General features: G+C 42.2%; 1 protein-coding gene across 1 annotated transcript in view; it reads left to right on the top strand.

The window, feature by feature from the left end:
* The first annotated feature begins 2044 nt into the window (after positions 1-2044).
* The window catches only part of TTBK2 (tau tubulin kinase 2), a 137664-nt gene continuing 125254 nt past the window's right edge, over positions 2045-14454 (top strand). The window contains exons 1-2 of the mRNA XM_056134271.1: positions 2045-2433; positions 11183-11294. The gene's annotated coding sequence lies outside the window, so the exon portion shown is untranslated. The remainder of the gene's footprint in view (positions 2434-11182; positions 11295-14454) is intronic.

Raw genomic sequence — 14454 nt, 5'->3', positions numbered from 1 at the left:
TTTCTAGGTGTCATGTCAATGAATCTAAACATTTCCCTGTCAACTTGTTTATTTTTTATTTTTGTGGAACCAGGGATCGAACCTAGGAAAGTGCTGTATCACCAAGCCACATCCTTGGCCTATTTCTTTCATTTTGAAGGAGAGTAGAGAGGGCTGGGCTGTGTGGCTCAATGGTATAGCACCAGTTTTCTCAGGTGTAAGGTCTGCCTTGCCCCACCTCACTGAATGTGAGACTGTGGGTGAATCCCCAAAATCAGTTGTGCACCGATCAGCCAGATGTATAATGTACTCCCACAACCAAGTGTGTGATCCCCCCCCCCCCCACACATTAAAACAACAAATGGAGGGAAGAGGGAACAAAAAAGCATTTACAGAAACCCTAAATCAAAGGAATTAAAATGATTTGCCTGACCAATACTCTGGGGTGCACTATATTGTTAGGCAAAGTAATGAAAAAAGTAACTTGTGGTTTTAATCAGCAGAAAGAACACAATTTGGCAACTTCTCTAAATCTGAATGGAACAAGATGAGCTGCATCATCAATTGTCTTTAATGTACATTTAGTCCTGCTTTTTAATTCAGGGATCTGGACATGACCCATGACCGGCAGTAGAGGTGCCTGCTGTTTTATTTTTAAAAAAGAATGTATAGGGACAGTGTCATTTCCTGAATAAGAAGAAACAGATTCAACAACAGTTCTGAGATTGAATATAGCATCCATCTTTACCCCTTCTATATCCTTAATCGGTTTTACTTCAAGATGTCTTTTGAGGAAAAAAAGAAAAAGGCAACCTTAAAATGAGCCTTATAATTCTTTGCATCTTCTTATCGCAGGCTTCTAAAAATCACTGTTTATTATATAAAAAGAACGAAACTAACCACAAAATCTGGACTCAGGTGGCTTGTGTTTGGGTTCAGTCAATTGGTTTTATAGTTTTGGAGGGGAATTGTTCAACCTCTGAGTTTGAGATGGTTAAGTTTGGGAGCAGTTTCTTTTTCATCTAAGAGCTAGACAAACTTATTATTTTAGTTTGGGGGGCACACCGGGCGGTGGTCAGGGCTGACTCCTGGTTCTGCGCCCAGGGACCATTTCTAGTGAGGCTCAGAGGACCATATGGGACGTTGGAGATCGAACCCGGGTGCACTGCGTGCAAGGCAAACGCCCTACCCGCTGTACCACCGCTCCAGTCTCAAGCTGGGCACAATACCAAGTGGAAAGGTATCCGACGCCAGCAATCACATTGCTCCGCCCTCTTTGCTTTTCTTTAAAAATCTTCCAAGGACTCCCGCGTCCTCTTGCTCAAGACTCGCAGAAGGGTCTCTCTGGAGCCCCTCACTGAAACCTATTCTGGAAGAGGGAACCTCATTCTTCGTGGGTTGTGAAAACCAAGCTCCAGGCTGACAACACTTAACGGGGTCTGTCTTCGTTTCTCTTACACCTCTAGGCCTCTCCCAGGGACCCCAGGGGTGATGAGCTTCCTCGTTAGGCGCTCCTGGGGACAGCGCAGATCTGCCAGATCCTGGTAGCGCGGGTTCCCAGGCGGTGGTATGACCTCAAGACGTGGGCCCCTTCGTGGTGACTTGCTACACCAGGGTGCGCGGATTCGTAGGGCGAAAGGGCACTTTCGATCTCCCTCTGAAAAGCCCACCCCTGGAGTCAACCACGTCTCTAGAAGCAAGCTCCCAGAAGAGCCAGGCGGAGCGAGCAGGGCTCCGAAGCCCGACTTGTGTCTGGCGAAGGGCGGGCGTTTGCGGCGGGGCTGGAACTACGAGGCCCAGAATCCCCGTGCGCACGCGCACTGCCATTGTGATGCTCCCTTCCCGGTACCTCGCCCTCTCAGGCAAACCTGAAGATAGCGGCAACTCTCCGGTGGGGGGGACGGGGGCGGAGACGCTCTCGGCCGGAGTCTCCGCCTCCTTCGTGATAGGCAATGGAGTCGACCAACCGACGTGGCGGGCTTGGTACGCGCTCTCCAATCAGCACCCGTGGTGGAAAGGTGGGCGTGCGCCCTGGCAAGGCAGGTGGGCTAGGCTGTGCCCGGGGTTGCGAAGGGGGAGAATAACGTCGGGTCGGGTCAGCGGGCGCTGCAGTAGTCGCCGCAGCGGCGATGGGAGCGGTGGGGACGCGGCGGCGGCGGCGGCGGCAGGAGGAGGAGCAGGGGCTGGCACGAGAGCAGCGGCTGGGGGTGGCCTGCAGCGGCACTAACAGCGGCAGCAGCAGCCGCCGCCGCCGCCGGCAGTAGACGCGAACGGTGCCCGAGGGAACCGGCGAGCCCGCGGGCCCTGAAAGCCGTGCTCGGGTCCCGCCGCACTGGGCGGCGGGGGATGGGCAGGCGGCGGCGGCCGTTCCTGCCGAGGGTTGACGTCTGCCGGTCCCGGCCCTGAGCTGGACCCTAGCCCTCTGCCCGAAATCTCTGCGTCGGCCCGGCCCAGGTAGGACACACCCCCCCTAAAAAACCCCTCTGGGCTCCGTTCGGAGAGACCCGGGCCCCGCCCTCCCGCAGTCCTGACCGCCGCCGCCTGCCGCACCCGGAGCAGAGTGACCGACTCTGGCGCGGCGAGGAGGGGTACCCGAGGCTCCGCGGTCGCCGCCCACGCCCTGGGCTCGTGCCACACTCACTCACTAGGTCTCGGAGACGGCCACGAGCTCCGTGGTTTTTTTCCCCAAGGGCTTTTGCTCGCAAGCATTGAGTGTCGTCCCGGAACTTGCAGGGTCACGAAGCTTCTCTCGCTCTGGGTGACCCACATAGCAACACTTGGATCCAGGCTGCTGCTGGTACCAGGACTGAACCCAGGCTGGTCTCGGGCCATATCGAGCTACCGAGCGCCGCTTTCCCACTGAGGCCCCCCCCCCCCACACACACACCGCACACACGCACACCGAGCCCCCCCCCCCCCAACACACACACACACACACACACACACACACACACACCCTCCGCCGAAATATACTAGAACCCGTTTGTTGTATAGTCACTGCCACGGAGGCCACGACTTTCTGGTGCTTGGAGTGCCAAGCAATGACCTGAGGGGCTTGTCCGCCTTTTTGCTTCGATTACCGATTCACTTGGCACCTGGGATGCGGTGGGAGGGACAAAAGACTCCATGCACATGCACTGTTCCATGAAGTAAATCATCCTTCCCATGCCGGGGTGCTTTATCCCACAGCCAAGTTTATTTTGTTTCAGTAGTGGCAATATTGGAGGTAAACGATGACATTGAGTTGTACTTTGTTTTCAATGAGAGTTGCTAGGTGGCAGCCATCCCGGCATTAATTCTTCTCGTTCCTGGCCTCGGAAATTATTGTTCTTTGTTTGAACGTTAAAGAGGTCAACTTTATAATAGCCGGTTGGTCACGTGAAGGTGTTTTAGTACTTAGTAGGAATCGAGCTTTTGTGTGTGGGGTGAGGCTCACGTTATTATGAATGGGCACATACACACACACCCACACACACACGCACACCCTTGACGATCTGCTGTTTTGTTACCGCTCTAGATTCTGTGCCATGGAAAACAGTTGCACTGGTTTTTAAGCACTGATTTTCTAGATCACAAACGCGTGTTTGATGTTTTCTTTCAACTAAAAGGAGTGGGCATGCATTTACCGGGAAGAGAGAGAGGAGAGATTGATTTTAAAGTACTGAGGGAATTGAATGCCATTGCCTGATTTCTTCTTTTTTTTAAATAAAGAAGTAGTAATGATGTCAAATATTATTTATGACTTACCTTTAGAATTTATCTAAACTTTTTTCAAATAATGTGTGTGGTTTTGAATGCCATATTGTAATCTGTCCAAAATGGAAATATACTGAAAGGAATCAATAATTTAGAAGTTTGTTTTCCTTTATGCTGCGTTTTTATTCAGACACTAAATGGGATGTTTGAAACATGTATAAAGGAAGGTTTCTTTTTATTGTTTATTTCATGATAGAAAATTAGAATTTTCTTTTTCCTCTTTCAGTTTTAGATGCATAGAAGAGAGTGAAGGCCACAACTTCATTAGTTTAATTTATCATAGCTACTTGAAACAGTTTTTCTCATTGGTATGGGGCTTACAAGATTGATATATCTTGCTTAGCATCTGTAACTGTTTTATACATGTAGTGAATTCTCTGTTAATACAATCAGATTTAAGATTATTATTTTTTTACTTTTTAAATACCTGTCAGGCCTCAGGAAATCATAGTTCGAGCTTGTTTTCTATTATAGAGCTTCAGATACTTTTGAAAGCAATGATAAAATAAAGTTTGTGGGCCAGAGAGTTCAGGGTTTGGGTTGCCTGCTTTGCATGCAGACCCACCCCTGTTGATCCTCTTGCTGAAGGCAGCTCCAGATGTAACACAAAAACCTCCTTTTTTAAAGTGAAGTTTGTGTAATTCCAACAACTTTTGAGGATACTTGACATCTAAAAGTGCACTGAAATGTAACAATTAGTGGTATATATGTGTATATATACATATATATATATATATATATATATATATATATATATAGTCACACCTGGCAACACTCAGGGGTTACTCCTGACTCTGCATTCAGGAATTACTCCTGGCAGTGTGGCAGTGCTGAGGAGACATCTGGCATGCTGGGGATCGAACATGGGGTCAGTGTATGCAAGGCAAATGCCCTACCCACATACTATTGCTACAGCCTCAAGTAGTGATATATTGTTGACTTTTTATTGTAAGCAAGTTTACAGAGATGCATTTGCTATGGTCATGTACTTTTTTTTTTGCTTTTTGGGTCACACCCAGCGATGCACAGGAGTTACTCCTGGTTCATGCACTCAGGAATTACTCCTGACAGTGCTTGGGGGACCATATGGGATGCTGGGAATCGAACCTTGGTCAGCTGCGTGCAAGGCAAACGTCCTACCCGCTGTGCTATTGCTCCAGCCCCATGTACTTTATTTTTTAATTGTTATTATTTGCTTTTGCTTTTTGGGTCACCGCGATGCTCAGGGGTTACTTGTGGCTCTGCACTCAGGGATTACTCCTGGTGTTGCTTGGAGGAACCATATAGGATGCTAGTTGAACCTGGGTTGGTCATGTGCAAGGCAAATGCCATACCCTATATGTTTTAAATTTAACTCTGATTTGGATTTGCAATTCTATATACATTTTGTAACTTTGGAAAGTAATGTATTTTTGTGATAACCTGATTGAAATTCATGTGTGTGACAATCTGATTGCAGTTCATGTGTATGTGTGGTGTGTGTATGTGTGTGTGAGAGAGAAAGAGAGAGAGAGAGAAAGAGAAAGAGAGAGAGAGGAGAGAGAGAATATTTTCTGTGAAAGAGAGACAGAAAGGACTTGATTGTGATTCATGAAAGACTCCCAGTTAAGGTTTTACTAATCCTCAGAAACTATTCAATGTTTGTTTGTTGCTTTAAAAGATTATATATAATAATGCTGTTAATGACGCTGTTAAGCCTGTGGGACAAAATTGATTAACAAAGTAAAATAATCTGTGCTTTTGTTTTTTGGGCCACATCCTACAATGCTCAGAGGTTATTCCTTGCTCTGTGTTCAGTTAGGATCACTCCTGGCAGTGCTCTGGGGACCATATGGGAAGCCAAGGATTGAACCCAGGTTAGCTACGTGCAAGGAAATACCTTACCTGCTGTACCATCAACCTGGCCCCAGCAAAGTGAAATCGTCTTTAGGAACTAATGGAGACTGTGGCTTCTTTCCTCAATTACAAAAAAAAAGGAAAGAAAGAAAAAAAATTCATTAGGAAAACCCTTTTATAGGTGGGACAAAACAGTCTTCAATTTAAGCACACTGTTCAAAATCGTCTAGACATATATATTTTTTGCTGTTCTTAAGATTTTGTAAAGTAAGTTTCAATATATAGTTGGAGCTCTCAGGTTACTTGTTGTTGAAGGATGGCTTCACTATAGATTAAAAAAAATAAATCTATTTGTACTGTTTCACATATTCTTGGGAGTGGACCCATAAGGGGTTCTCAGAAGGTCCAGGGGACATTTCCAGTGATTCTCAACCAACCATGCTGGAAGGGCTAAGACCCAAGAAGAAGAACCTGCCCATCAGGGGCCACCATAACCATCCTGGTAGACTGGGTGCCCTCTCGGGCTGCTAGTCTCACAGTCATTGTTGCTTTAAACTTAGTATCTGTGCCCCAACATTAACTGGGGATGAATTTCTGTAGCTCAGGCTCCCTCTCCTTGTTTCTCACAAAGTGTGCTGCTTGGCACTGGGGAAATAGCTCAAAGGGCTGAAACACATGCCTTGAATTCATGAGGTCCGGGGTTCAATCCTTGTTACCACAAGATTCCTTGAACACTGCCAAATGTATCCCCAGTCTGCCCCACCCCACTGGGAAGGCCCCTCAAGACAAAAAAGTATTCTCATCTAGAGGGAACCAGCTTGGAGTCTGAATGATAGTAAGTACAGTGGGAAAGGCACTTGCCTTGCACACAGCCTACCCGGATTCAGTTCCTGGCACTCTATATGGTCCCCTAGGTTGGCCAGGAGTGATCTGATCCCTGAGAATAGAGCCAGGAGTAAGCCCTGAGCGCTCCCTATTGAGCTCTCCAAACAGAACAAGCAAACCAAAAAGATGAGAGGAAATGGGCTTCTTGGGTTGATTTTTTTTTTAATCGTTCTCCCTTTCTTCCCCCTTCTCCTACCTGTAGGTTTCAGGAAAGCATCTCTACTCTGAGGATGCTTAAAATACTCAATATTACATACTACTTTTGGTGGCAAGAACTTTGAGATTGTAGTTAGGATAGAGAAGGGCCCACTATGACAGTGATAGTTGGAAATAATCACTCTGGAAAATAACTGAATACTGAAAGTAGATAAAGGGATATATTTGATTACCTTTTAGTATCTGCATTGCAAACCATAATTCCCAAAAGGAAAGAGAAGGAGAGAAGAAGAAATGAGAAGGGTGGGGGAAGGGGGGAGGGGCATAGAGAAGCTGGGGACATTGATGAGGGGTAATATACATTGGTGAAAGAATGGGTGTTGGAACATTGTATGACTGAAACCCACTCATGAACAACTTTGTAACTGTGTATCTCAAGATGATTCAATTAAAAATGAAAACCGGCTGGAGCGATAGCGTAGCAGGTAGGGCATATGCCTTGCACGCAGCTGACCCAGGTTCGATTCGCAGCATCCCATATGGTCCCCCAAGCACTGTCAGGAGTAATTCCTGAGTGCAGATCCAGGAGTGACCCCTGAGTATCGCTGGGTGTGACCCAAAAAGCAAAAAACAAAAAACAAAATAAAAATCAAAACAAACCTTGAACTTGTTTGTTTATAGCACTGCCTATTGAATGTTAGGTATCATCTTCGATTCTTCCACTTTTAAATAATGTTTGTGGAACATCCCTTTTTGGATAGTGCTTGTTCTCTTGCTGTCTACTCTAACACCTTTCTTAGAATTTCATACGTGTGGCTAAAGGAATAACTCATTTTCTAAAAGACAATGATTGCCTCTCCTCTTTCCTTTTGTGATTTTTGGTTTGGTGTATTATTGAAAGATGGTGGCTTGGGCTGAAAGATTATAGTGGCTTTTTAAGTATTTTAATTAGGATTTATTTTCCATTACATCTATTTTTAACTGGGAATCTGCTTAACTCATATTTGCTTGTATGTTGTACAAGTTTGTAGGTAATTGCCTTTCGTATTAAAGTAGTGGTTACATTACATCTTTTTCTAATCATATGATCATCTAAACACTATTTTTGGTAATATTTATCTTTTAATTTTCTACATCTCATAAAAGCCTGGAAATGCCCCCCTGCCCCTGAATTTTTTCTTGATCTGCTGGGCCTCTCAGTTTCTAAAACATCTTATGGCAGCATTTTCTAATGATCAATAAGGCAGAGATGGGGGAAGAAATTAAGAAAAAGTGAATAAAAATGAAAATGTGAACTTTACCTTTTGTAAAGTTTGACTTGAAAAACTCATCTGGAAGCTAAGTTATATGATAGATAATAGACAAGAAGTTCATTTCTTCTGGAATCGTCTACCACCTCAAATATTCAGCATGTCCAAATAAAGTCAGCTTTTCATTTGTTTAATTCTGTTAATGAAGGTATCACCATGAAATCATTCTCTAAAGCTCAAAAATCTCATATTTTTGGTTTTCTCTTTCTCCTGCTTTTACTTCATTTCTACTATTACCACTTTAGCTTCTCTGAATTAAACTCTCTCCTATGAGTGATTGCAATAGCCTCATACATTCATTCATGAAATATTTCTTAGGCATTTGCCATTTTATGTGCTGGGGGTTAGAAATCCAGCACCTAAAAAGATATAACCGCTTTTTATAGCTTGCAACATAGAGGGCACATACAGTTGTAGAATAAGGAATTACAAGTGTTCCAAGTATTATGAAGGGAAAATGAAGACTACTACATGATCTGTGTAACAGATTAGACCTAACTGTGGGAGGTGGGTTCAGAAAGTCTTTTATTTATCACACATAAGGGTTCATGCTATTTACATAGTGGTTATATTATGGCCTCATGGCTATATTTAGCTCAGTAATTTTAAATAAATGGTTTTGAATTTAAAACATGAAATGTTCACACTATTCCTGAAAGTTTTAGACTGATCCTTTCAAAACACTGGTTCTCAAAAGTACTTTTTTTTTTTCTTTTTGGGTCACACCTGGCAATGCACAGGGGTTACTCCTGGCTCATGCACTCAGAAACTACACCTGGCGGTGCTCAAGGGACCATATGGGATGCTGGGAATTGAACTTGGGTCTGCCGCCTGCAAGGCAAACACCCTACCCGCTGTGCTGTTGCTCCAGCCCCATCTCAAAAGTACTTTGAGAACTTTTAGAGAAGTCTGTCTCTCCTTACAATATAGGTTTCTAGTTTGGGTTCTTTCAGCTTGCAGTTGCTTGAACACTGGTAGAGTTCTTTTTTTTTTCATTAAACTATTTTTATTATTATGAATTTATGGATATTTTATACTTTGGATTATTATAGCCTAGTAATACTTTGTTCATTTTTAAAAATTTTAATTTCACTTTTATAAGGTTGTTCACAATAGTTAATTACATTTAATATTCCAACACCAATCCTATCACCATTATTTTGAATTTTTCAAACGACCACACAAACCTGCCCCAATAGCAGGCCCTGAATAATTTTTATTTTGTATTGCTTGTTATGAATAATTCTCTAAAAATGATCAAAAAAGTTTTCCTTAGAAGAAATTGTATGAAAATTGTTATATCTCAACCCTGGAGTATTGAGCCCTTGTTAAGAAATTACTAACATGTTACAGGTTGAGCCTTGTGGGCTAGCATTTTTTTAATTGGGATGGGTTGCCTTCTACCTTACATCCTATCCAGTGTGTGCTACTCCTGGTAATCAGTGGTATAGAGTATGAGATGTCGTGTGGCTGCTACTGATAGAGTTCTTGTGTGATGTTTTATATTCTCTGAACATCAGAAGTTAGGAGTAGGCATTACCAATAGCCCAGATATGTAAGGATAAGTACCAGACAATCTCTAGCTTTTTTTTTTTCCAGTAACTTAAGTGAGTTACTGGGAAAAAAAAGTCATGAAGGTGAGTCATGAAATGTATAAGTAATTAGGATACAATTTGAACATAAAGATGAATATAAATTAAGCTTTAAAATATACATGCACTTTTAAGTCAGAAAAATATATGCTCTGTATTCTGGTACATAATTTTGGGTTTAAAATATAGGGCTAAGATAGCTAAATTCGTCTAAATATCTCTTAGTTAAATGCTTACAAAATAAGTATAAACTTATTTCTGTATCTAGATAAGACTTGAATCTGTTTTCACTCCACTATAACATATTAAAGGATCTTAGATTATATAATATTTCTTTGCCTTAGTTTTCTGTTTTTATAAAGGGGAATGCAAATACTTAATGTTCAGTCACAAAGAAGATTGTTACAAAGGAGATCATTACAAAGTAAATTCTGTATTGATTTTCTTTCTTTTTCTTTCTTTTTTTTTTCATTTGTCTTGATGGCAGGACTGAAAAAGATAGACTGCTTTTTCGGGTTGATTTGGCTGTGGTAGACTTTAACCAGGAAGTAGTTTTGTCTAGTTTCCTTATGCTGTTACCATGTACGTTACATTGTATTTCCTATATAGGTAAGGTAAGGTAAAGGCCCTCCCGTTGATCGTCGATTTGCTCGAGTGTGCCCAGTAACGCCTCCATTGGAGACTTTGTTGTTACTGTGTCTGGCATATCGAATACTCTCGGTAGCTTGCCGGGCTCTCCGAGAGGGGCGGAGGAATCGAACTCGGGTCGGCCATGTTGGCCGCTTGTAAGGCGAATGCCCTACCCGCTGTGCTATCGCTCCTATATAGGAAGAATCTGTTTATGTGTTGCTAGTATTTGTAGCCAAGGGAAGGAGAAATATTTGTTTATACTCTTTTTAAGTTGTCAGTAATTGTAACCATATTCATTTATAAAGTGTCTTAACTTTTAATAGTTCTTTTACTTTCTTTTATATATTTATTGATCACAGAGAGTGCATGCTTCTGGAAGTATAATTTAGCTTCTGTGAAAGTTTAGAAGGCACAATATGAGTGGTGACTAAATTTTCTGTTCGTGTCAGCAAATAGTTATTTCCACAAATAAGCTTGTGTGTTGTTCTTTATTAACCCTTTAGGGATGCCCTCATTTAAAAAAAAAAAAAGATGGAAGGAAAAGAATCCCTTGAGGGCTATTTTATTTGTATTAGTATTTATTAGATGTCTTAAAAAATTTAGCTGGTGAGTAATCTTTGTGTGTCAGTACTTCAGCTTATTTGTGTCTAGGCCTCAGCTGGTTTTAAAACAATTTAGGGATTAAGGATGTGGTTTATTAGTTAAAATGTATGCCTTATGTGCAAGAGGTGCAAGAGAGGAGTTTAATCTCTAGCATTACAAAGAAAACACTCCCACCCCATAATTTAGATAATGTTTTAGAATGTGAAAATGTATTACTTTAACTTTTGAGGTAGAGATAGCTAGTGTACATCTAATATATTTTGAATTTAGATCACATATTTAAATTTAGATCAGATATTTAGATCATGATACAGAATAGATCATGATGACTTTGAAAGCATCTGATCTTTTATCTTATAATGGGGGTATTGAGTGCATTTTTAATTTTTATAAAAATTGGGTAAATTTCAGAGATGTTCTTCTTTTTTTTTCCAGCATGAAATCTTTCTGGGCCCAATAAATGTATCCAGAAATTAAAATAACTGCTAAAGTGGAGAGGAACTTTACAAGACATTATGGTTACAGTAACTGACAACAAAATAAAAGTGTAAGCAAACTTTTATGTTCTTTCCTTCTGAAATTTCAGCTATATGGTTGTTAGATTTTTTTTTATAATATTCCATAGCTCAGTGGTTCCCTGCTTTCTGCTTTCTGTCTTTTTCCCTATATGCTTAATTTTGGATAGTTTCTTTTTCAGAATATTCTAATTCAGTAAATATTTCTTCACAGTGTTTAATTGGTATTTATTCCACTCAATATATATTTCCATGTATAAAATTGTATTTTGTTGTTATTATTCGTAACCTCCCAAGTAGTGCTCAGGGTTCCAGGTTTTCTTTGGGCTGATTCTTGTCCTGGTGGTATGGGCCTGATGGTTCAGTGTTCAGCCTGATGATGCATTGATGCACAGGACCAGCTCTCTGTCTGACTCAGGGCTTGTGGTGGCAGAGATAAATTCTAGATCCAGTACATGCAAGGCATATGCTTAGCCCTTAGAGTTTTCGCCACACTCCTTCTCACATATTATTGTCACTGTCACTGTGTCACTGTCCTCCCGTTGTTCATCGATTTGCTCGAGAGGGCCCAGTAATGTCTCCATTGGAGACTTTGTTGTTACTGTGTTTGGCATATCGAATACATCACGGGTAGCTTGCCAGGCTCTGCCGTGTGGGCAAGATACTCCCGGTAGCTTGCCGGGCTCTCCAAGAGGGGCGGAGGAATTGAACTAGGGTCGGTCATGTTGGCTGCGTGCAAGGCAAATGCCCTACCGCTGTGCTATCGCTCCAGCCCCAGATATTATTATTATTATTATTATTATTATTATTATTGTTTTGTTTTTGCTTTGTTTTTGGACCACACCCAGAGACGCTCAGGGGTTACTCCTGGCTCTGTTCTCAGAAATTACTCCTGGCAGTGCTCAGGGGACCATCTGGGGTACCTGGAATTGAACCTGGGTTTTCCACATGCAAGGCAGGAGCCCTACTTGCTGTACCATTGCTTTGGTTTTTTCCCATATATTATTTTGCAGTTCTTTGCTATTCATTAGGTTATCTGCACAATTTCTGTTTCTGTTTTTAGTCACTGATATGTAGCTTCTCTCCGGAATCTAGGAGAGAGAATTTTATTTCATCAACTTGTCTCCTAACTGGCCTCCTTTACTTATGTGTTAAATTTTCTTCTACACTGACATCCTTCATTGATTCCTTTTGCCAACTGACTTATAATAAATTCTATCCTCTTTGTAATCTGATTTTTACAGGCTGAACCAGTTTACCTGTGTATCTGGGGTGTTCTTTCTCTCCATTCAGAATTTTTTTCATTGTTTTTTCATGCTCATTTTGTGTTCATTTGTTTTTCCATGCCTTTGCGTTCCTCCTTAGTTAACATTTTTTTTCTTTTTGGGTCACACCTGGTGATGCACAGGGGTTACTCCTGGCTTTGCACTCAGAAATCACTCCTGGCGGTGCTCAGGGGACCCTATGGGATGCTGGGAATTGAACCTGGGTTGGCTGCGTGCAAGGCAAATGCCCTACCTGCTGTGCTATCTCTCCAGCCCCTCCTTAGTTAACTTTTACCTTGAACAAACCACTTTAAAATTTAGAGGCTTAGATAACTTATTAATCCTTAGTTAATTATTCTGTGGATTTTCAGTTTGGGCTTAGCTGAGACACTCTGCAATATGCGAGACTATCATCTAACATGGGTATCTTCACAAAATCTCAACAAATTAATTTTTGGTTATCATATGTTTATGCCATCTACCATGGTGGACACAGCACAGAACTGGTGTCAACCCCTGGAGAGTCCTCCCACCTCCTTCCAGCAAAGGAGGATGGATGGATGAAGATTCAAAACTGGGAGACAGAAGAACTCTGTACATGACCTTGAAGTGCTCAGAAGTGATAAAACTCAAGGGACACTGGTTTCAAAGCCAAAGAGCAGCATCATTTGTCATGTTGACTTCTCGACCTAGGTACAAATAACTGTTGCATTCGGAGATGTTCGTCCCATTGATAGTGAATGGAAGGATTTAGCACAATCGACCATATCCACATGATAACCAAGCTCATTGAGGTTTCTCGGGAGTTCAAGACGCCGCTCTGTCTAACGTTCATTGATTTAAAGAAGGCCTTTGATTTTGTTGAGACTGAAGCGGTCATCGAGGCCCTAGCCAAACAGGGAGTTCAAAGTCAATACATCAGGATCCTCCATGAGCTGTATTGTGGATTCACTACCAGGATACATTGTGCTTATAATTTCTACAAGCATACATTCTACAAGCATACATTGTGCTTATAATTTCTCTTTGGTTATAACTAGGTACAGGGCCAGCCACAATTTTAGGAGGGAGAGAAATTCAGCCTCTTCCCTGTAAAGTAAAGTATATTAGGAATGGGAGGAACTTGTGGCCATTGTACAGCGTACTGAGACACTATAAATCTTGACTTTTATAAAATCTAGTTTATATTAAGCCCTCACAGTTTTTGATTTGTCATATGTATTATGTCTAACAATTTGCTATTTACTTATATATGTATGGAACGTCAGGAACGAGACCATTTCTCATAAACATTGTCTTTGTTAGATTCAGCTGTAGTCCGACCCTTCCACACTTACAGTCGAAGTCGGCTAGCATTTGTGCTGCTTGGCTGATGTTTGGTGTTATAAGAATGATGTCATCAGCGAAGCGGAGGTGGTATAGTTGCTGACCGTCTATCTTCACTCCCATTCCTTCCCATTTCGGTCGTTGCATGACGTTCTCACGGGTGGCACTGAAGAGTTTCAGTGAAATAGTATCACCCTGCTGAAGCCCTCTTGACATCAATGATCACATCCCTGTAGAATGGTGAGATCCTGGTAGTGAATCCACAATACAGCTCATGGAGGATCCTGATGTATTGACTTTGAACTCCCTGTTTGGCTAGGGCCTCGATGACCGCTTCAGTCTCAACAAAATCAAAGGCCTTCTTTAAATCAATGAACGTTAGACAGAGTGGCGTCTTGAACTCCCGAGAAACCTCAATGAGCTTGGTTATCATGTAGATATGGTCGATTGTGCTAAATCCTTCCATTCACTATCAATGGGACGAACATCTCCGAATGCAACAGTTATTTGTACCTAGGTCGAGAAGTCAACATGACAAATGACCTGGCACCTGAGTTGCGCAGGAGAAAGAGAGCGGCTTGGAACTCCTTCAAGAACGTTG

Source organism: Sorex fumeus, unplaced genomic scaffold (assembly GCF_029834395.1).
Source record: "Sorex fumeus unplaced genomic scaffold, SorFum_2.1 ptg000098l, whole genome shotgun sequence".
NCBI lineage: Eukaryota > Metazoa > Chordata > Mammalia > Eulipotyphla > Soricidae > Sorex > Sorex fumeus.
This window is presented reverse-complemented; position numbering and strand designations above follow the sequence as displayed.